We start from the raw sequence: 20,435 nt of genomic DNA, 5'->3' as shown, positions 1-20,435 counted from the left end.
GCCTGGCTTTGTAGGTGAGGCTCACCAGCCCTCAAAGCATCTCTGTTTTCCTATTAAATAGGAATAATCATTGAGTAGGAATATTTGATGTAATCTAAAATCAATGAAGCTGAAAAGCCCATTGGCATTCCTTGTTTCCTGTCACTTGTCTTGAGACCTGCATTGCTTGGCCTTCAGGAAATTCATATTCTGGACCTGCAGCCTGGGCAGCTGGGGGTGCCCAGTACCACTCTCCTCATGGCATTCTTCTCCCCATGGCTGAGCAGCATCAGGAGTGCCTGGGGCAGAGTCCCTGCAGAGGAGCAGCACCTGCACTTTGTTCTAGGGGAGCAGAGCATGTCCCTGGGGCTGTGAAATGCTCCCAGAAAAGCCTTCCAGCCCCCTCCTCTTTCCCCTGTGACCATGAATTGCTGTATGGGTCAGCACCTGCACTCTGTGGAGGTTCAGGCTCCCCAGAGCAGCTGCTCAGCCTGAGCCCCTGCAAGGAGCCACTTCCACCCCACCAGCTCTCTCTTGGTGCTGATGCTTTGCATCAAGGTGCTCCTGACTGAGAGGGAAAGCATTTTTCCTTCCTTAACCAGAGCATGCCTCTAGCATTTTAGCTTGGGAGCCCAGTGTATGCCACAAGTCCTCTGCCAGACATGGGCCTTTCATAAGATTTTTTCCTGTCTAATCACACAAAGAAAAATGCATTTTCCATTTTTAGCAGACCATTTCACTGTGGTGTCCCTTTCTTCATCCCACAGTATGTTTTCCCCTGATTAACTCATGTTTACTCGCTGTGCTTATGTTTTGGCAAACATGAAGAAAGAGGGTGATGCTGCTTTCAGAGACAGACTGATGAGGCCCAGGTATTCCCAGTAACAAGCTTAATGTTAACACAGGGTTTCACAGATGCTCCTTGGGCTGCCCATCAGCACATTTATCTCCACTGGTAAATCCCAGAAGCCTTAACCTCCAAGTTGTGCTAATGAGAGGCAGTCACATAAACCTTGGGCTGGCACCAGAGGCTGCTGATACGAATCACCACAGTGTGAGTGTTCCTAGAATTTTTAAACTGCAATTAAATGCTATGTGGCTCTGCAGCCTGGCAGGTGGATGTGCACAAAATACCAATTGGAAGAACATGGAAATACAGGCAGTTCCCTGCCTGAATTTAACAGAGGTGTATATAGGGCATTCTGGACTTAACACCAGGGGACATTATGTCCATAACCTGCTATGATTTCCAGCCCACCCTGCAGTGCCCGTGCAGCTGGACTCATCACTGAGAAAACCCTATCTAGCCCAAGTGAATGGACAAAACCAATTTTTGGGCTGGCTGATGACTCTGCACAAAGAGGCCCCGACTCTGCTTCCATCTGCATCTCTGTGCTCGGGTCTGGGGCAACACTCCAGGAACAGAGAGCAACCTGCAGCTCGCTGTTGTTCTGCACTGCAGCATGGAGCTGCAGGGAAGTGGTGGTGGCAGGGGTCTGGCATTGGGGCAGGTGATGGAGCTCATCCCCAGGACCCTGGCACACAGGGATGTCTGCCATGACACTGGCACCCCAGCACACAGGGGTGCACAAAAGCACTTTCTAAACCCATCAGAGCTGTCTGCACTCCCTGGCCTCAGTGCATTTGGGTGGTGTGGCCGGCTGGGTTGGGCTACAGGTGGGCTGGAGCTGCAGGTGCCTGCAGGCAGCTGGCAGAGGAGTGCAGGGGCTGGAGCTGCAGGCTCCAGCTGGGGAGCATTACCGGCTCCAGCTGCATCAGCAGTGGAAAGCAGGACAAGCGGTGGTGGAGAAATGAAATAATCAGCAGGGATGGAGGCAGCACAGGGAGGAGCAGCCACTCTCAAAGAGGAGTTTGTAGTGACGGCAAAGCACTGTGACTCCTTGATCCTCCGGTTTCTCTTAGGGTAGCAGGAATCGCCAAGCCATCGAAAGTGCGGGTCTGGCTCCCTGCTTTGATGCGAGGGAACCTGCCAGGTGAGCTCGCGGAGCGGTGTGTGTCCTGCCTGCAGCCCGCAGCATCCTGCCGCCGTTCACGAGCACTGAGAGCTTGCACGGTTTAAAACTAACATCCAGCCTGGGACGGCATTTCACTTTCTCCAGGCATCCTGCTCTAGCAGATGTCTCCAGAGTCTGAGGTCAGAACCACTTACGAGCAAAGAAAAGCCACGGGACGATTTCCAGCGGGGTGCGGAGGGGCTGCCCTGTGCCCGTGCTCGCCGCGGTTCGGAGCAGCTCCGAGCGCTTCCCCTGCCCTGCAGCAGCCTCGGGGGGCTTTGCTGCTCCCTGCGCTACTTCCAGCGCTCTGATCAGTGATTTCAAACCGGTTTGGTTAAACTCGGGGACGAACCGCAGCGGAGCGGCGAGTTCCCGTCCCGGCGGAGCCGCGGCGAGCGCGGCAGTCCCCGCGGGCGGAGCCGCCGGCCGGGCCCGGGGACACGCAGCGGCTCCCCCGGGCCGGCGCTCCCGGCCCGGGCAGCTCCATCCCGTGCCCCGGGGCCCCGAGCATCCCGGGGCGGGGCGGGCTGGGCCGGGCCGTGCGGCGGGCGGGGGTGGCTCCGGGGCCGCCCCCCTCGGCCGCTTCCTCCCCCGGCTCCGGCCGGAGCCCGTTGCCCTCCGTGCCGGCGGCGGGGCTGCGTCCTGGCCGTGCGGTCCGGCTGCGCCGCGGGATGGGCCCCAGGGACGGCGGAGCAAGTGAGCGGGCTTCTCCCCTTCTTCCCTCCTATCTTCCCTTTCCCCCTCCTCTCCTCCCTATTTCGTGGGTCCCCCCGCCTCGCCCGCGGCTCTTGGGAGCGCAGGGCTCTGCTGCAGGAGCCCGGGAGTTGCAAAACATCTCCTGGCTTTGCAGCGCGTTTAAATTTTTTTTTTTCCTTTCCCTTTTCCCTCTTACACTTGGAGTAGCTAATTGGGTAGGAAAACACGAACTGCAGGGGTGGGATTACTTCATGCTCTTGCAATGCTGTTTTGCTGTTCGATTTCAGTCCTTCCAGTGAATAGAGCCTGCCTGGCGGGGTTGCCCTGGAGCGCGGTGGGGCCGGCGCTGCTCTGCCGCCAGCGCCGTTTTTTCTTAGCAGGTTTTCACTTTAAGGACGATTTCGTTGTCTCTGTTGCTGCCTTGGTTTCGGAGGATATTTGCCCTTTTGAGCAGCGGGTCCCGCACTAATCCCGGTCCATGGTGTGTGCCCAGAGGCTTCCCCGCCTGGCAGGTTCATTCCATCACTAGAGCTTTTCTCCTTTAGTTTCAAGATTTCCGTAGAATATGTGATTTCCAGGGAAGTGGCAATGCTGGCAGCGGGCTGTTTACTTCCCAGCCTGCTGGCTGGTGTCCTTGCTCCTGCAGCCATGGGTTGTCACTGTGTGGAGCAGCCTCGATTTTTCTCCTCTGTTGGTGAAAGCTGGTTTTCTTCAGGTTTGTCTGAGAATGGGGGGACAGGGAAATTTCTTGTGCAGCTGACATTGAAGTTCAGCCAACCAAACCAGCAGAAATTGCTTCCCTGAGAATACAGTATGTGCAGATGTGCTCCATGAACAGTTTATTCTTGAATATGAGCAACAAGTTGTGTGTGTGTTGTATAGAAATAAATAGAGCAGGCAAGTGCTGGGCCTTGATTCCCGAGGCCTGGAGTCAGCAGGACGCTTCAACATTGGGATGAGCAAGTTGGAGTTGGTCCTTGGGTTGGGTGGATGCATATTTACACCACTGGAACTGCAAGTGAAGGATCAGTTTGTGTTTGTCTCATGCTCAGCTTTCCTGTGTATTCCCCTCCAAAAGGGGATGATGCAGTGTGGTGCTCAGGAACTCGCTTTTCCTTGTTACCTTCTTCCTAAGGGCACTGTTTTTGCTCTCAACTGGCAATTCCAGCAGTGAAATAAGAAGGGGGCAATTTGTCTTCCTTCTTTATCATAAATATTTTACCTGTAAAACAGTAACCTCAAAATTATTTAAACCCAGGGAAATTTGCTTTGTGCTTCTTAAGCCTGGGCTGTCTCCATGCTCTAGGGTTGGCTGTTCTGCTTTATTTCCCTGAATTAATTTTATTGTGGCACTGAGAACTCCCATGTGGTCTCTGAAAATTATCCTGCATTTTGAGAAGTTCAGAACTTGCTGAATAATGGTGTTTTCTTCCCTGAAATAGAGGTGGGAAATTTCCTATCCCATCCTGTCCCTGGGTACCTGAAAGTTGACTTTTACAGCTTTCACCTCAGCAAAGCTGGGCTTCATTGATAAATCTTTTTTAAAGTGACTTGTCTCATCTAAAATTATTAAATGTTGATATTTCTTATCATAGTTGGATGAATTAATTAGATGAGTAGAGACCTTCCTGCTCCCCTTCTTCTAAGTAAAAATCCACATCTGTTTTTATGCTGACAACAGTTGTTTACATGATTCCCAGCCCAGGGAACCTCCAGTCCATTCCTGTTTGCACCCTGGAGCTGTGTCGGTCTCCCATGTAGGGAAGGCAAATGCCATTGGTGAGGTTGTTCCTTAAAGAGCCAGAGCCCTGCAGAGAAAGCAGTGTCACCTGGGTGTCTCTTTCTGGAGAACAGCCTCACTGGGATGAGGCATCTCCATCCTTGTGCAGTACCAGGAGCTACCCCAGCTTTCTCCACTGACACCTGCTGTGATGTTCATGGGCAGCTTGGGGTGCTCATCTGGAAGAGAACTCGGTGCCAGGGTCCTGTGTGACAGGACAATTAGAAGTGGTCAGGGAAGGGGCAGATGTTCTCTCCAGCACGGAGGTCATCATGGCAATGGGAATGCCAGTTCTTAGCCCTTTACCTGGCACGAGTCATAACTTAAGAGCAAACACTCTTCTTGTCATCTCTCAGGTAAGAGGGCCCATGATCACCATTTGCACAGAGCTCAGCTGCAGAAATTCCCATCCCTGCCACCCATGTGCAGCAGTGCTGGCACTGGGAATGGCACAGGAGCAGGGCTGGGGCACAGCCTGTGTGTCTGGAGCCAGCAGCAGAGTGCCTGGGGACTCCCAGGCCGTGTCTGGAGACAGAGCTGCAGAGTATGGTGCTGGTGGGGAAGCTGAGCCAGAGTGTAGCCAAGAGCCCTGTCTGTCCTGGCTCCTAGCACGGAGCTGGCAAGGGCATGGGGACAGCCTTGGGGCACTGCTGGCAGGGCCTGGCTGCTCTCAGGTGCTGTGCTGGGGCAGCTGTTCCCCGTGGGGCTGTTTCTGTCCCAAAAGGAGAAATGTGTGTTAGCAGCTGTCCCAGCACCAGGATGGCAGCGAGGGCCAGAGCTGTGCTCACTTGGCTTGGAGTTTCTGCTGCTTGCAGCCTGCATCCTCTCCAGGCTGGTCTTGCACTCCCCTTCCAACTTGCCTCAGGTTTTTCCCAACTCTAAAGCTGAGATGTTAAATGACATCTTTGTGGTGAGCTGAGGCAGGTGAGGGATGCTGTGTCCTGCTGAGGCTCTGTGGAATGCCACAGCCTGTTTGCTGCAGCCCTAAGGCAGGAAGTGACAAGTGCCAACCCCTGTGGCACTGGGCAGCCCCTGGGCAGCCCCCTGATCCTGTCCCTTCATTCCCGTTTTCCATGCCTGTCCTGCTCAGCTGCAGGAGTCTCTCACTTACCTGTGAGACACTTGACCTGTGTCTCTCTGGGCCAGAGTGAGAGCATGGCGACCAAATCCTGCCTTGGTTTCTTTGGGGGATGCAAAAAGGTATGAGGGACAGCCACAGAGCTGGAGGATGGACACAGCAGGGGAACAGCAGTGCCAGTCCAGTGGCACTGAATTGTCCTGGGCAGAGTTATGGGTGGGCTGGATGCTGTTGCTCAGGTGGAATGAGTTACTGTGGTCTCTGCTCCCCTTCAGCTGCTGGGTGGGAGAGGACCCTGTGTGGCTCGGGCCCTTAGGCTCCCTTGCTCCTCTCCCTTCTAGAAGGAAGTGTTGGCAGTGTGTCTGGGAGCTCTGCTGCCATCCCAGTGCTTTCACACCTTGCGACTGCAGCCGTGCTTTGTCAGCCACATGTTGTCCCTAAGGACAAAGGGACAGGGTGTTGCTGGCTGGGATCACCTCATGGGTGACCTCTCTCCAGGATGGTGCCCAAAGGAAAGCCAGTGCAAGAGCACAGGTATTTTTTTTTCTTTGGGAGTGAGGGTCCTCTCTGCCAAGACCTCCTGCACAAGCAGGGGAGGTTGTCCCACCAAAAGTCTGCTTGGGTCCCCTTCAGAGCAGTGGCTGCCCTTTGGTGGCTGTAGTGGCCCTGCTGAGTCACCCACTGGTGCTGGCAGCCCTGGACAAGCAGGGCTGGCACAGCTGGCTCTAGGTGCAGTGTTTGCACCGGGGAGCCCAGGTGTTCAGCAGCTTTAATAGGAAGTTACTTTTTGTGATAAATTGATGGCTTCATTTTTTGACCTTTCAAAGCTTTTCATGCATTAGCTACATGTAGGAAATGTAATTTTCCATGCTCTGAAGCAGAATGACTGCTGTGATTTGATTTTTTTTTTTTTTTTTTTGGATGTCTGGCAGACCAAATTTAGTGTGAAACAAGGCAAGGGTCCTGGGCTGAGCTCCTCTGCCTCAGAGATTTGGTGTCTGCATGACAGGGAGTTAAAAAGGGAAGCAGGGAGAATTTGGTAGAATTGTTTTCTTTTGATGGCTTAGAAGCTCCTGGAGAGACACCAAGGCACAAGGGCTTCCAGACTTATACAGGGATTTCAGTGACTTAAAAGTAACTTGAAGGGAAAAAAGAAATGCTAAAATGAGGGAGGCTGAGAGCTGCTTGGTCTTCTGCAGGGCTCCTCTGATGCTGTTCCCACTGGTGGTGGCAATGGGATCTGATCCTGCTGTGCTGAGCAGCATTCTGGCAGCTCCAGTGCTGCTCGGTGTGCATCGAGGCAGCTGCCTCTGAGCTGCCATCTCTCCCCTTCCTGTTCTTCTAGCTTGCCAGGGATGTAGTGCTGGGTTGTCCCTGTTCTGGGTGCTTTGGGGTTAGCATTTATAAGCCTTCTTCCAAAAGAGAGGCAGAAACCTACCTGTCCCAAGAACTTGCCCGTTTTCCCCGTGGTTACAGACGTTCAGGTGAACGTTCTGTGTGTGCCTGCACATCACTCTGGTGCCAGTATCCAGCCTGGTTCTGGGTGTGTGTAACTAGTCTAACACCCAGTTTTGGCCTGTGTTTGTTTACAGGAGACACCTGGGGACATCACTTGGAGGTGCTCTGAGCTCATGTCTGCAGCACAGAGCTGGCAGAGGGTGACTTTGCCTCTCAGAGCATTGCGAGCGACACCGTGAGAGCTGCCCACGGCAGCCTGCAAGTGGTAAGAGTCAGGCAGGGCAGCTGCCTGTCTTGCTTTTAATATTTCTTGGAGTGCTCAGACTGTGTGAGCTGCATGAGAGAGCCCAGAAGTCCCTGGGACTCTCCGGGGGAGCTCCCCCCTGCCATGCAGTGCTGTGCTGGCTCAATGGGAACGGAGCAGTTCTGGCTGTGGCTGAGCTCCTTAGATAGGACCTCTTTGCTGCACAAACATCCCTTTCTAACAGGGCAGAGGGGGAAGTGGACTAATCCTTTCCTTAAATGCATTTAACCTAAATGTGAGCCTTGGCTGGGAACTGTAAGGCACATGGCCACAAAGCCCCCTCACCTCTCAGCAGGTGCAGGCAGCACTCCTGGTGCAGCCCTGCAAGGCCAGGCCTGGAGCTGCTGAATGCCAGACAAGCCTGTGGGGACCTCAAAGAGCATAATCTCCTTTTGTGCAGGGCTTTTCCTTATCTTTGAGATGGGGAGAAGTGATTTCCCAGCCCTTCTCAAAAGCAGAGCTGTAAGATCGTGTTAATTAGTGATTAGCAAGTGCCCTGAGGCTTTTGGCTACAGGGCAGGGGGAAAGGCAGGCTGGGGGATGGGGGTGTTATGTGGCAGCACTATCTTGAGGTCTTGTTGTCCCTGCTGTTCCAAGTGTAGGGGAAATCTCGGCTTGGCCTTGGAGTGGGAGCTGTGTGGTGCCTGAGGTGCTGAAGCACAGCCCTGTGAGCAGGTGACTGTGACAGGGGGTGGGTTAAATCAGGCCCTGACTGCAGGTGATTCTGAGTGAGAAGTGTTTAAGCCCTCCCTGTGCCACAGCCGGCTTCCCAGTCTGCCTCCTGCTGCCCGCTGGGATCCCAGCCACTCCCGGAGCAGCAGGATCCTTGTCCCAGCCCTCAGAGTGTCACTCGGGGCTGTTCCCTCTGCTTTAGCCCTGAATCCTGACAGATCCCAGCTTCTCTTTCTCGGGTATGAGGAGAGATGCCCTTGCTGGAGCAGCTTGCTCTGAAGCTGGTACATGCTGAACATCCCTGGTGTGTCTGTAAGTACACAAAGGACAAAAGGGAAAACATAATTTGCAAAGGGGGCTCTTCATGGAAGTTCTTGGGAAGGATCCTTGTTGGTGTGCCTGTGCCTGGTGCAGGACATCAGACTGGCTCGAGGGCAGCTGTAGCTCTGTTTAGGGGCTAATGCCTTGTGAGAGGGGAGGTGTGAGAGCTTTAAGGAGCTGCTGGTCAGCTCCACGCACAGGGAGGTTAATAACTGTGCTGTGAAGTGTGTCCAGTCTGTGTGACCCTCACGGTGAGTTTGGATGGCCAGAGTTGTTCTCTTCCTTCCCAAAGACGAGATGAGAGGTGCAGGTTTGTGATGGAGGAGGAGCAAACCTGCTCTGCAGGTCTGGCAGGGATCTGCCCTGCCTGGGATGTCGCAGCTTGACCCGGTGCCTGCTTTGAAGAGCAGGGAAGGGAGGGCTGCCCCCACACCGGCCCTGCACCTCGCGTTATTGTTCCTGGCTGCAGGGTGATGATTCTCCATGCTCTCAATCCCGATGGCTTCCCAGGGCACAGCCTCTGGTGTGCGGGTGTTGGCTTGGGTTTCCTCCTATGCAAATGAGTTTATAGGAATGTACTAAGCTCCTTTACAAAACAGCTTGAGCGCTAATGAAAGACATCACTGTGTAAGAGAGAAATATTGTTAGCCCATTACTACCATCTTAACGAGGTCACAGCATTGCCTTGCAACAAAATTAGTTTGTTTTGCTCTAATCAGTTTTAGTAGCTAGAGTGCTCAATAATTACTCATGTCCTTGAGAAAGGAGTGGGACAGCATGACTAGAGCTGCTGGCAGACTGCTCTGACTCTGAAATGAATTGTGCAGATGATTTTTTGAGAGGGCATCTTTCCAGCTGCACAGTGCCCCTGGAGTGATGCTGGCAGAGCCCAGCTTCAGCCAGGAACAGTTATGGTCTATAGCATGGCTCCTGTGGAAAGAGTGGCTTCAGGGGCATTCAGAGAGGCATTAGCAGCAGGAACATCTTTGGACTCTGCCGTTGTCTTCATGTTTATGATCCTATTTGACTTACAGCATGTAAATGTCTCTCTGAACTATTCTTTTCTCGAGTCTATGCAAATTTTCAAGACCCCAGGAGCTCTCAAATACAGCTGCTTTGTAAACCAGAGGATTCACCCCTGGTATTTGCACCTCTAGAATCTTCTCTTTATTTTTTGTTTCCTGATGTCATTGGTGTGTTCCTGAAAAGACAGCCTGTGAGAGACACTGCTGTGGTGGTGCCCTGGCTCAGGAGGAATGACTGTCAGCAGGCCATGCCTTCCCTTACAGGTGTGATGGTTGTGCATGTGGCTTTTGCATGTGCAGCTTGCTGCCCAGCAAAAGCAGAGCTGTGCTGGTGGAGACCCTCTCCTGTGCCTTGCTCAGGGTGGGCTGAGAGCTGAGACACCACAGGAACTGCTGTGCCCTTTGTCTCTCTCTCTAGTCCTGTGAACTGAGTCTGAGTGCAGCTTCTGGTCAAAAATCAGGCTGAGCTCAACCATCCCAGCCACGCTGGAGGTGAAAGGTTCTTGGGTTCCTCTCCAGCATCTGCCTGGCAGCTCCCTGGGAGTGCAGTGCAGGCACAGCAGAGCTGCAGCATCCTGGAGCTGGAGCAGGGAATGGCTCTTGCTGGCACCGTGGCTTCCTCCTGGTTGTGCTCTCCCTTGTCCTGGATGGGTCCTTGCAGGAACCTGGGTCAACTCACAGTGACACAGCCCAGAAGTGTAACTGGTTCATTCCTGCTAAAGGCCAAGTTCATGCTGGAACCCCCAGCTTTCCCTCCCCTTAATCCACTTGCTGATTTCAGCAGTGTGTTAATCTTTGCTACACTTTCCATTTCCTTCCTCGTATTTCCTTCTGGCTCAGCTCGCATCCCTGACCAGTTCTTCCTCACTGGTAGTGAGGCCCAGCAGAGTGTCTCTTCCTGCTGTCCCCTCTCTCCTGTGTTAGGGAGCTGTCACCAGTGCTCCCCAGAAGCCACCTGACTTGGGTCCCACTGTGGTGTTCCTCCAGCACAAATTTGGGTGAGGATCAGGATCTGCAAACATGGGACCTCTGCCACTTGCCAGAGCATCTCAACCACTGTGCCCTGAGCAGGGTGTCTGTTGACAGCCACCACCTTGTCACCTGTGTTTGTCTGTCCCCCAGCCTGAGCTCTGCACTGGCTCATCAGCTCTCCTAAGGCACAGCCCCATGGGCCCTAAGCAGCTCTTCCCTGCTGGCCCACAGAGCCCACGTCCCTCCGTGGCAGCACTTGGTCACTCGGCTGTCCCAGGGTGTCCTGTGGCCCTGGGGAGCCCCAGCCCTGACCCCAGTGTGAGGGGCCTTGAGCCATGCACCGGCTGCACTGGGGGCCTCTCTCTTAATCTGGTTTGAATTTCCCACATTTTAATTCCATGGAATGCCCTTAATTCCTGTGTCATGGAACAAGGAGAGCTCTGTGCAGAAAAGCTCTGGTAGAGACGTGTATTTTGGCAATTCTAAAAATACACCTCGCTCGCCCAGGCTTGTGTGGGGTAGCTATGGCAACGTGGCTCCAGGAGCAGGGTTAAAAACAATTGCACCAATTAAGGCAGAAATAGAACTGGTCAAACTTATCAAACCTAAAAGTTTAGAAAATATGAAGTCACAAGCACAGTGTGTGATGCTGTGGTCTGTTTTGGGTTCATTGAAACTCTGCCCCTTCTGCTCTTAAGCAGCATCCCAAGTGCTGATAGAGCTGGGGATGCTCAGTCTGGAGAACAGACAGCTCCAGGGACACCTCAGAGCCCCTGCCAGGACCTAAAGGGGCTCCAGGAGAGCTGGAGAGGGACTGGGGACAAGGCATGGAGGGACAGGACACAGGGAATGGCTCCCACTGCCAGAGGGCAGGGCTGGATGGGATATTGGGAAGGAATTGTTCCCTGGCAGGATGGGCAGGCCCTGGCACAGGGTGCCCAGAGCAGCTGTGGCTGCCCCTGGATCCCTGGCAGTGCCCAAGGCCAGACTGGATGGGGCTTCCAGCAGCCTGGGACAGTGGGAGGTGTCCCTGCCATGGCAGGGGGTGGGACTGGGTGGGATGGTCCTAAAGGTTCCTTTCCACCATCCCATGGCTCTGTGAAGGACAGCAGCCTGGTTGAAGCATGGGGTGTGTTTTGAGGACAGAAGCATGATCTCAAGCACAGTTTTGGCCTGCAGTGCTGGCCCGTGGGAGGGCAGGTGGATGTTACAATTTGCATGCTGAGCTGAAGTCTCTCCACATCAATGGGGATGCTTTCGTGGATAGATTAGCTTAGGGCTGGGAACACAGGCTTGGTAAAAGGGACCAGATGAGTCTGAAAGCAATGTGCTATTGTTTTTAAACTAGGTTTGCCTTAATTGTACTTGCTGGGCCTTGGCCCCAGCCAGAGGAACCCTCAGGAATGTCATCAGCTTGCTGGGGATGGTGCTGGGGAGTGTCTGTCTAGTGGAGCTGGCTAAGCAACGGGGTGCTTCAAAAAGCTTTAAATAAAATTATTTCAAGCACCTTTTTTTGCTGTGCCTCACAGAAAAAGAGAATGAAAGGATCTCTTTTCAAAATATTTCCAGGCTTTTGTTGATGTTGCAGGCATTTTCCTTCCCTGGCTGATTGTGCTTCACCACCTTGGCATGCTGATGCCATCCCATGTTTTCTGGGGGATGGACAGAGTGCTTTTGGGGGAAACATGCCTCTGCCTGATCCTCAGAGAAGTTTCTAAGCTCAGGGCAGAGAGTGGTGATGCTGCTGCTCACTGTTCTTGGGCTTGAACCTGAGCTGGTGAGGATCCTGCCCTGCCTGTTCTCCCCAGGAGCTCAGCTTGGCTCTTGGTCAGCCCCATGGACCCTGAGGAGCCTCTGGAAGCTTCTTGTTGTGTGTGGAAGCACTGGCGAGGAGGAGCCCAGGGAGGGGTCCCAGTCCCTGACTGGTTTGGCTGTCCTGGAGCACACAGGCGAGCTGGAGGTTAAAGGCAGGCCGAGGGAGGTGGATGTGAGGCAGAGGAAGGAAGTGGGGGCGTGCAGCTGCGTGGGGAGGATGCTGCGCCCGCTGGAAAGCAGCAGCAGGGTCTCCTGAGACAGTTTAGGTGAAGGAAGCTGCGATGAAGTCACTGCTTTGCTTGGCTTGGTGGTGGCAGGAGGTGTCCTTAGCGGTGCTGGGGCTGAGGAGTTCAGGATGAAGGCAGTGAAAAGCCAAGGGGAACACGAGCTGTGTGCAGGGCACGGCGCCTGGGCTGGCAGCTGCTGTGCAGTGCACGCATGGGGAGGTCAGTGCTCCACAGAACCACAGACTGGTTTGGGCTGGAACAGACCTCAAAGGGCATCTCATTCCAGTGCCTTCTGTGGGCAGCTTGAATGCAGCTGCCAGAGAGAGGGATCTCTGGTTTCCAGGCTCTGGTCCTTCCCCTCCCTCCCCTGGGGATGGTGAAACCAGCTGTGTGCTGTGAACACAGGCTGTGCTGGTGCTTTGGGTCTCAGGTGAGTGTGAGTCCCCAGGGGAGGCAGGCGTGGGTGTCCTGCAGGCTTCAGGGGTGGCATTGGCCCAGGTGGAAGAAGTGCAGCCCCTGTGACCCTGCAGCAATTCCTTCCACTTGCAGAGAAGCTTCAGGTAGAACAGGAATTGGAGTCTTTTAAGATGATTTAGGCAAATTTTAAACATTTTAGGGTGGATGTCTTTAACTCCCTTTGAATTATGGTTTGCATCAGTTTGGGTTAATGGAGCTGGAGGCCATGCCACAGTGTGGGGTTTTTTTCCAGAGGTTAGACCAGAAGTGTGCATGGAGCTGTTCTGGGAGCTGGGCCAGGCTGGGGAAGAGGCAGAGCCGGTGGGGGAAGGCTTGAGCAGGGCTGGTGGTGAAGCTGGCGGCGCACGATGGTGCCAGGAGCCTTCCCAGGCTCCAACTCAGGTGCTGGCTCCTGGCCAGGGCTGGTTTGGTGGGTGAGGACTCGGGGTGAAATTCCCGAGGAGGGGATTTACCTTGTGCTCAGGGAGCAGTGAGCTTGGAAGGGCTGTGGGTGGAGCAGCCGAGGGCTCGCGCTGTGGCTGATCCTGGCCCCTGCAGCCCTGGCAGAGGCAGGTTGGGCTCCAAGCCTTGTTGGGTGGGAGGGAGCTGGGCAGTGGGGTTTCACCCTGCTGCACAGGCTGCTTGGAAGGGCTGAGCCTTCCCACATCCTCTCTAGATGTCACACCTTGCAAGGTGTGGCACAACTCCAGCGGGGTTCGGCGCTGGTTTTCCTCCATGACTTTGTGTGCTCTTTGCGTGTTATTTGACATGGGCTGCTGTCCTTCAGCTCTCTGCAGCCCTTCCTCCAGTGACTCTGGTGTTTAAGTGTCCACGTGCCTTTCCTTTGCCCATAGCAGGGATGCTGTGGAAGTGAAATCCTGTGCTTTCTCCTGTCTATTGCCTTGGTGGCCGTGGCCCTGGGTGAAATGCCTCTGCTCTTCCAGCTGAGCCTGTTTGGGGGGCTGCAGATGGATAATGTGTGTGTAGGGAGAGGGGGAGAGATGGCATAAAGAGCTCTGTTCCCTCCCTGTGAGCTGTAATGTCAAGAGGATCTCTTACAATGTGTGCTTGCCCTATTCCCACATAATTACAATTAGTTCTAATTAAGTGGAGGTTAACCACTGCTGTGCATCCTGCAAATTAATGGAATGTGCCATTACCTTATCTTGCAGCACTAGAGGTTCTTGAAAATTACTTGGAAAGGGGTATATTCTTGTGTGTGGTTTGAATTTTTAATTTATGTTAGTAGTTCAAGCTTGAATTAATTAATTTTAAATGACGGACCTTTGATCTTTTTTTAACACTTGCCTCTGCAGCTTAATGTATTTTTCCAGCTCTTCTCCCGTTGTAGTGAAATGAATTGGGTAAACATACATAATGTGATAAAAGTGTGCAAATGCACCCCGAGCCACAAGGGTGGTGAAGCTGGTCTGGTCTCTGTGTGTGGGTGTGCACGGAGGGGGCTCTGCTGCTGCCACTCCAAGGGGGAAATGCAGCAGGATCCACAGGTTTAGTGCAAGATACTGTGTTATTTTGTCTTGGAGGGAGTTCTGGGGGCAAAACTCATCTTGTGTCTTTGGGCTTGTCTTTGGAGGTGTAATTGGAGTTTGTGGTTGTGTATTTGAACAGAGCTTCATTTTCCTGGGCAGTCTTTTCTTGTGTAAGCCTCCCTGCTGCAACACCCAGGGAGCACAGGCAGGTCATGCAGTGCCCAGTGCAGGGGGAGTGGTCACTGCCCTGGGTCTCTGGCCACACTGGAGCTGGTGTAAGCCAGCTGCCACTGTCCTTCTTGCCCACCTGGACACACCAGCCTCATTCAGCTGCACCATTTGAGCAGCACCTCCAAGGCCTTCCCCCCTGGGCACGTTCTGGCCGCCGTGTTCCAGTCTCGGAGCATCCCATGGGGTTGTTGTGACCCAAGTGCAGGACCAGGCACTGAGCCTTGTTGGATCTCCATGCAGGGGTGTTGGCCCATGGATGCAGCCTGTCCAGATCCCTCTGCAGAGCCTTCTTGCCCTCCAGCAGATCGATACTCTGCCCAAACTGGTGTCACCTGTGATCTGAGGGTGCCCTGGACCCTCTTGGCCAGCTCATCAAAGATCTGGAAGAGACCTGGCCCCATCACTGAGCCCTGGGGAACCCCACTGGTGACTGGGTGACTGGCTGCCAGCTGGATGGAGCTTCATTCCCCACCCCTCTGGGCCTGGCCTTCCAGCCCATTTTTCACCCAGCAAACAGTGCCCGTGTCCAAGCCAGGAACAGCCACTTTCCCCAGGAGAATGCTGTGGGTGACAGAGGCTTTACTGAAGTGCAGGTGGACACATCCACACACTTTTTTTACCCATCAGCTGAAGGGATCACCCTGGCACAGAAGGAGGTCAGGTTGCTCAAGCAGGCCCTGCCTTTCATGAGCCTGTGCTGGCTGGCCCTGATCCCCTGCTTGTCCTGAACGTGCCCCGTGCTTGCCCCGGGATGATCTGCTCCATGGACTTGCCCTGCACCAGGGTCACACTGGCAGTCCTGCAGTTCCCAGATGCTTCTTCCAGCCCTCCCTGTGGATGGGCATCACACTAGCACCTCCAGGAAGCTGGGTGAGCCAGGACTGCTGGTAAATGGTGGAAAGTGCTTCAGTGAGCTCTTCCAGCACCTTCCTCAGCACCCTTGGGTGGATCCCATGCGGCCGCAGAAACTCGTGGGTGTTAGTGCCACAGCATTTTGCTGACTCTTTCCTCTTCTGGAATTTTTGGGGTCTTCATTCTGCTCCTTGTCCCCAGCTTGGGGGGCTGAGTACTCAGAGAACAGCTGGACTTATTATTTGAGCCAATCCTGCAATGTTATAAAATTAAAACAACAGACATCATCTCGGAAGTTTCCCAGTCCCTGCCAGAGCATTGACCTTGTGAGGTTGACTTCAGATGAAGCCAAATCTTCTGAGAAGGGGGAAAAAATAGCCCAGCTTCCTTTCCTGTGTGCTCCTAAGATGTGGGGACCCATGGGTGTCTCTGAATCCAGATCCAAGCCTGCCCTTCCGGATTGATGTTGATGGCCCTCCTCCCAGCAATGCCCTGCTCTGCTGGGAAGCTTTGGTTGTGCCGTTCCCAGCTCCTTGTCTCACAGTGCAGGGACTGGCAGGGGCTTCACCATGGTCACCATCCAGCTTTCCTGTTTTCTGCCTCTGTCTGGCAGCTGTGTTACCTGGGGTAGAGGGGTTTCTGTCTGGGAAGAGCAAATTTACTGGGGGGAAGGGCAAGCCATAAGGGTGAGCTTGTTATTTCCTCAGCCCACAAGGGGGATTTGGAGAAGCAGAAGGGTTGGCAGCAGTGCTCTTGCTCTTTATTTTTGTGGTCAGTTGTTGTCTCTGAAACGACAGTGATGGCTGCTGCCTGTGTAGCAGAGGAGATCTTGCAGGAGGGGGAAAAGAGATGCTGAAAGGAGCTGCCAGAGGAGTTGCTTCTTCAACAAAGCACTCTGGATGGACTGGGCACATCATCCAATCCTGAATCAGAGAGTCCAGCTCCTGGCTCTGCACAAACACCCCAACAATCCCACCCTGGGCATCCCTGGCAGTGCTGTCCAAGCTCTCCTGGAGCTCTGGCAGCCTCGGGGCCGTGCCCATTCCCTGGGGAGCCTGGGCAGTGCCCAGCACCCTCTGGGAGAAGAACCTTTCCCGATCTCCAACCCAAACCTGCCCTGGCCCAGCTCCATCCATTCCCTGGGCCCTGTCCCTGTCACAGAGGACAGAGATTGAAGCTGCCCCCTTGAGAGGAAGCTGCAGACCCTGATGAAGTCTGACCTCAGTCTCTTCAGGCTGAAGAAGCCCTCAGCTGCTCCTCCTATGGCTACTCCAGACCCTTCACCATCCTCATGTCCCTTCTTTGGATGTTCTCCTGTTTAGGTCCTCCTGATACCCCAAAACTTGCCCCCAGGACTCGAGCTGAGGCTGGACCAGCACAGGGCTGGTGCTGGTGTGATGCTGTTGAGCAGTTTTGGGAGATCACAATGTCCAGGAAAACAGAGAAACAGTTCAGAACTGTGGTGGTGATGTTCTGGAGTGACAGCTCCCAATGTGGCTGTGACAAGGGCTGGTAGCACCCAGTTCCTGGCCATAACTCATCTGGTCCTGGCCTTGCCCAACTGTTTTGGGCCTGAGGTAGGGGAGGGAGAGATGGCTGGGGCTGGATCAGGGACTCTGCTCTGCTGGAGCCAGAGGGGCTTTTCTTCAGCCTTGCAGGGTGGGGGAAGCTGCTGACCTTTAGTGCAGATTTGTTTCTGCATTACTTGCCCTTTTAACACATGATTGAAAACAGGCTGTAGGGGAGAGGGAGCCAAAGCTTGGAAATTGGGCTACTAGGATTGGTCAGGAGCATTTCTAGGAGAAACAGAGCAGAAAAAGGAGCATTTGGAGGGAATAGATTTTGCTGTTGGTGATGCATAGTCTGCCTGTGTGGAGATACAGACCTGGCTCTGGGGTGCTGCCACACAAACTGAATGTGAGGGTCACAACCCCTTCTGTCACCGTTCAGTGCAAAAAGCTGAAGAACATGCTGTCATCTGGCATTTGGGGAGGTTTGGAAGAGGCTTCCAGAGGTGCTTGCTGCAAATCTTACCTCCTGAAAGCACACTCACCTCCAGCCATGGCTGTGCCCATGCTGGCTCAGTGCTCTGGGGTGGCTTCTGCTGGGCTCTGGGGACAGTGGGCATTGACATGGACAAAGTGGTGAGTGTGATCTGAACATCCATCCCTGGGGCTGGCAAGGGCCCCATCGTGGCACTGGCACTCTGGGTCCCTGGCTGCCCACAGATACCAATTGTTTCCCTGTGGCAACAGTGCCTCGCTGGTGTTTGTGCTGAAGTCTTATGAAATCTTTATATCTTGAGTGTACGTGACCTGTTCATTTATCTTTGGGCACTGGGCAAACATGGAGGGATATTGGATAAAACACTGCAAATATTTGCAGTTCCCCAGGAAGAGAGCTCAGTGAAACTTGAGGTTTCGTGTTACCTGTGGTCCTTTATTGCTCTGCTCTTCAGGTTTAGATCTTGAACTGCTTGCCAGAGGGGCAAGGCTGATCTTCCACAGCCAGGGAATCGCAGGGCCCTGTCACCTCTGCCAGTCCTGTGCCTCACACCTGCAGTGTGGGCACCAGTCTGCATGGCACCAGGATCTGCCCGGGGTGGAGGTGGGCACAGGCAATGGGCTCTAAACCCTTTGCCCAGGGGCTGATACTGCAGCTCTCTGTGCAGTCCACTGAAATCCCATGGCTTGGCCAACTGCTTTGGGACCTTGTGCAGGGACTTCTGTCCTTCTGGACCATCCTTTGGGCCTGGTTGGAGAGAAACAGTGGGTAGAAATACAGAGGAGTTAGTAGGCATGTGTCCATATCGAGGGTGGCATGATGTGGTACAGGAGAGACCCGTTCTCTAGGGTAGGGATGGTATAAGGTGTTGGGAAGTCAAGTTTTCTTCTCTGTCATGGACAGCATAGGAGAAAGGCCCATACTTGACAGTGTTGGCTGGAGGGGAAGCTGAGGTGCTGGCTCACCATGGGTCTGAGGGTGCTGCTTCTGACCTCTAGGAGCACCTCAAGTTGGAGCCCAAGGATTTTGGGTTTCAGCCCCTGTTCACTGACTGCTGCATCAGCTACTGTGAGCTCCAGTCCACCTTTGGAAACTTGGAAGAAATGTTTCCACGTCTAGCCCAAGCAGGTGGGGTGAGATGGGAAGTTCCCAAGCTGTGAGGGTTCTGAGGGACGGGTTTGGGTGAGCTGCATCATTCATAAAGCCCGGGCACTTAAAGGCAGGGAAGTGGACAGTTCAAGGACATTGTAAATCACACCTCCATCCATACTGGAAACGTGAGGAGTATCCTTCAAACCCTTAGCAGGGAACACTACTGAAAGGATCACAAACTCTCCTTTTTGGTGGGACATTGAAATTCAAACATAACTAGGAATTCTCCTGCAAAAGTGACAATTGCAGCAGGTCTGATCCTGGAATAAGGGCTAAAGTGTGCTAACTTGGTTTGGCATAATCAGAGGAATTGCCTGAGGCCAAGTCCAGTGGCAGCAGCAGAGTTGAGGGGGAAGGTCTTGCCATAGACTTGAGTGGTTTTTGACCTGGAATACTTGCCACGTGTGTAAAAAAAAATAGCTCAGGATGTGCTAAACCAGGAGGCTGTGACCAGCTAAGTGTATCTGAGGATGTTCCCACTTTCTCTCCCCTTCTCCTGTTTGAGCTCTCAGCTGAGCCCCAAGCTGTCACTTGTTCCCAATTCACTGTGAGCCACGTGAGATGGATTTGCTGTAATCTCTGAGCCAGAGCCCAAGGTTTTCCAGCTAAGCTATGCTTACAGAAATGTTCCCAAGAGATGTTTTCTGGGGAGGACTTGGAAATTTAGTTGTAAACAGAGATATCAGAAACATGTGATTATATTATTCCTCTGTTTCCCAGATGATGACAACAATGTTTTCAAGCGACAGAGCACTGCAGTCCCCCGGAGCAGGGGGCTGGGAGTCACTCCTGCAGGATGACCTTGTGGCTGCTTTCAGAGTGGTGGCTGTAGCACTCTCTCATGAGGTTTTGCTGAGGGCACGGGTCTGGCACCACCTGGGGGTGCCCTGGTCACAGCATTTGTCAGTGGATTTGTGAAGAAGCCAGATTCTTTGTGTGCAACTCCAGGGGTCCTGCTCATCCTGGTTGGTTAGAGCCATCCCTTCCCAGTGGGCTGGAGCTGAGCTTCTCAGTTCCTCTTCCTCTGGAGTCGTGTGATGAATGTGTGATTCCAGCTTTTCTCAGGAAAATTCCAAAATTCAGCACTAAGATCAACATTTAGGAAACATCCTAGATTAGGGCTCAGGTAGAAGTTTATTCTTTTGCTTCCTCACATGTTTTCAGATGTGTCCCTTGACAGGCACGTTTTAAGATAGGACTTTGGCCCTTGTAGCAAATATGTGCACTAAATTTCTACCCTCACCCACTACTCCCTACTCCTCACTGGGCCCAAAAATTGAAAAAAGACTCTTGTTTTGGCAGTGGCTCTCATCTGGGTTTGAAAAGCAATATATACTTTGAGTGTCCCCTTCACAAAACCACAAGGTCTCCCTAGCTCTCAGCAATCATCTGTTTGAAAAATATTGAGGTTTTTTTCCCTTTCTTTGGATTTCCTCCATTTGAGGTCTAGCAAATGTTGAGCAGCAAAGAAGTAGCTTACCCTGGGATGGCAGGGTGTTTAAGCAAAACCTCCTGGTGAAGCTCAGGAGGTTCACCAGGAGCGATGCTCAGGCATGACCTGAGGCAGCAGGGTTTGTGTCATTTGCTCTCCTGTTGGCACGGGTGATGGCTGGCTGCCCAAACTGTGGCTTTGCTCTTGGTCATAGCAACAGGAGAGTGAGCCAGGAGCTCTGCACTGAAGGATGCTGCACCCCCAGCATGAAGAATTGAGAGACTGAGCCTGATCCAGCCAGCAGCGGGACACCAGGAGGTGCAATGTGTTTAGCACTCCCTCAGGTGCCACCAGCTGGCTTTTCCATGAAGCCTGGTGTGTGCTGATGGGTCCAGGTGCTGGCTGGGTGGTGGGATGCACCTGGAAGAGTGCTCTCTTGGGTGAGCAGCACCCTTGGCTCCGTGTGGCCCTGCAGG

The 20,435-nt window shown here is 53.5% G+C and overlaps 1 protein-coding gene across 2 annotated transcripts in view; it reads left to right on the top strand.

The window, feature by feature from the left end:
• Positions 1-2,550: 2,550 nt before the first annotated feature.
• The window catches only part of LOC132335131 (ankyrin repeat and fibronectin type-III domain-containing protein 1-like), a 260,717-nt gene continuing 242,832 nt past the window's right edge, over positions 2,551-20,435 (top strand). The window contains exons 1-2 of one of the 2 annotated variants that reach the window (XM_059861329.1): positions 2,551-2,690; positions 7,141-7,271. The gene's annotated coding sequence lies outside the window, so the exon portion shown is untranslated. The remainder of the gene's footprint in view (positions 2,691-7,140; positions 7,272-20,435) is intronic. The other variant, XM_059861330.1, reaches the window with a different exon arrangement.

The sequence above is a fragment of the Haemorhous mexicanus genome, chromosome 17, assembly GCF_027477595.1.
Source record: "Haemorhous mexicanus isolate bHaeMex1 chromosome 17, bHaeMex1.pri, whole genome shotgun sequence".
Taxonomy (NCBI): Eukaryota; Metazoa; Chordata; class Aves; order Passeriformes; family Fringillidae; genus Haemorhous; species Haemorhous mexicanus.
Note: the sequence above shows the minus strand (reverse complement) of the source record. Positions and strands in the feature narration are given on the sequence as shown.